The 2,236-nt window shown below is 40.8% G+C and overlaps 1 protein-coding gene and 1 pseudogene across 1 annotated transcript in view; both read right to left on the reverse strand.

Moving 5' to 3' along the window:
- The window catches only part of LOC116090834, a 20,657-nt pseudogene extending 19,911 nt beyond the window's left edge, over window positions 1-746 (reverse strand).
- The window catches only part of Slc16a2 (solute carrier family 16 member 2), a 123,768-nt gene that overhangs the window by 61,574 nt on the left and 59,958 nt on the right, over window positions 1-2,236 (reverse strand). The window lies entirely within an intron of this gene.

A 2,236-nucleotide genomic window follows, 5' to 3' on the forward strand; every position in this document is an offset into this window, starting at 1 on the left:
AGAGAGAGAGAGAGAGAGAGAGAGAGAGAGAGAGAGGAGGAGCAACAGCAGCAGCATCACCACCACCTCCTCCACCACTACCATCGATAACTCCTCAAACTATTCCAATAACTCCTCAAACTCTTAACCTGATATCAAAATCAGATAAAGATCTAATAAAGTGGAAGATTACAGACCAATCTCCTTGACGGTCATAGATGCAAACATTTTTAATGATAATTACAAACCAAGTTCAAGAACACAGCCAAAAGATCATTCATTATGGTCAAGTTACCTTCATCCCAGAGATGCAGGGATGGTTCAGCATACACCAGTCAATAAATGCACTATATCACATATATGGACTCAGGGACAGAAATTATAATAAATCATATCAATAGATACAGAAAAAGCTTTTTGACAAAGCCAATGTCCCTGCACAATAAAAATCCTTGAGAAGACTGGGACTAGAAGTAAGAGGTTTTGATATAATAAAAAGGTCATATATGACAAGTGTGTAACTAATAGTATGCTAAATAAGTAAAAACTCAAAACGTTTCCATTAAAATGGGGAACAAGACAAGGCTGTTCACTTTCATTACTGTTATTCAGTATTATGCTTGAGTCTTACCTTCAGCACTAGCTCAAGAGAAAGAAATAAAAGGCATACAAATAGGAAAGAAAGAAATAAAAATAGTTATTTTTCTAGAGGTGGGACCTTATGAGATTTTTCCCATTTACGTTGGAATGTCAACTGGCATTGCCATGGCGTAGGTCTTGTTTTGGTGACTATATTGTTGATATTTCGTGGGTACTGTTTCCCTGTCATACATAGAAAACACTGTTTCTCAGCAGACATCCTAGTCTTCTGGATCTTACAATCTACAATCTGAGTCTTAGTTATACGGGTTGTTTTGTAGATGTATCAACTGTATCTGGGCATAAGACAGTTGTTTTTCGCATTTTGACAGTTGTGGGTTTCTACATTAGTCTCCATCATCTTTAAAAAAGAAACTTGTTTGATGAAGAATACCCTTATATGTGGGTATAATGATAAGTATTTAGAATACTTAGAAATTGCACTGATTTAGGAAAGTGGCAGTAGTAGGTCTTCCTCTAAGGTAAATAACCACACCAGCCATTGGTAGTTGGCTAGGTTTACTGTACCAGGCATGAATTACTTCTTATTTAGTGGGTCTTAAGTCCTATTAGACATCTGTTGGTTACACCCAAGACAAAAGTGCCACTGCTGCAGCCTTGGATATTATCTTACCAGGCTGGTTATTGTGGTTAATAGGTTTTACAGCTAGCTGAGTAGGACTATTGATTGATTTTATCTCTTGATAACTTGCATAGAACCTTGTAGGTTGTCCTATCCCAAATGGTCAGCTTTAAATACAGGTATATATGAGCAACATTAACCACAGCTGGTTGTGTATATATATATATATACCTCCACAGAAAGCATGATGATAGACGTATCACTGTACCTGATTTCAAGTTATACTACAGAGCTTTTAGTAACAAAAATATCCCACATACTGGCACAAAAGTGTCTGTCTGTCTGTCTTTTCATTTATATGTCTGTCTTCTATCTATCTGTCTGTCTGTCTGTCTGTCTGCATAACAATAATAAATAAGAGTTCATGAATTTGAGAGAGATTTGGGGGCCTTGGAGGAGTGGAAATGTTGGAAACATAGTATTCATGTTAGAAAAATATAGATTAGCCGGTCTCTCTGGGCTGAGCAGACCTTGGCTGCAAGCTCTGCAGGCAGTCCCTCAACACCCAGAGGAAGCTCCACTCCCAGGTGCTCTGATGCGCCCAGAATCAGAGGGGAGGAGGACCCAACATCTGTCCCAACATCGGGAGAAACTGGGACCAGCGGGACCAGGCACACAGGAACTCCACCACCCCAGTGGCTCTGGTTCCTTCCGGTCTCACTGGGCTGGGGTCCTGAGCAGACCTTGGGAGCAAGCTTTGCAGTCATTCCCAAAACACCCAGAGGAAGGTCCACTCTCAGGTGCTCTAGCAAGCCCAGGATCACAGGATCCCAGAATCACAGGATCACAGAGACAGCTTGACTCTGAGGATTTATGACACAACCAGGATCACAGGAAGGACAGGATCCAGTCAGATTTAGCCAGGGCAGGTAGCACTAGAGAAAACACAGATGGTGGGGGGCAAGCGTAATAAAATAAACAACACAAACCAAGGTTACTTGGCATCATCAGAACCCAATTCTCCCACCATAGCAA

This window comes from Mastomys coucha, chromosome X (assembly GCF_008632895.1).
Source record: "Mastomys coucha isolate ucsf_1 chromosome X, UCSF_Mcou_1, whole genome shotgun sequence".
Lineage (NCBI taxonomy): Eukaryota > Metazoa > Chordata > Mammalia > Rodentia > Muridae > Mastomys > Mastomys coucha.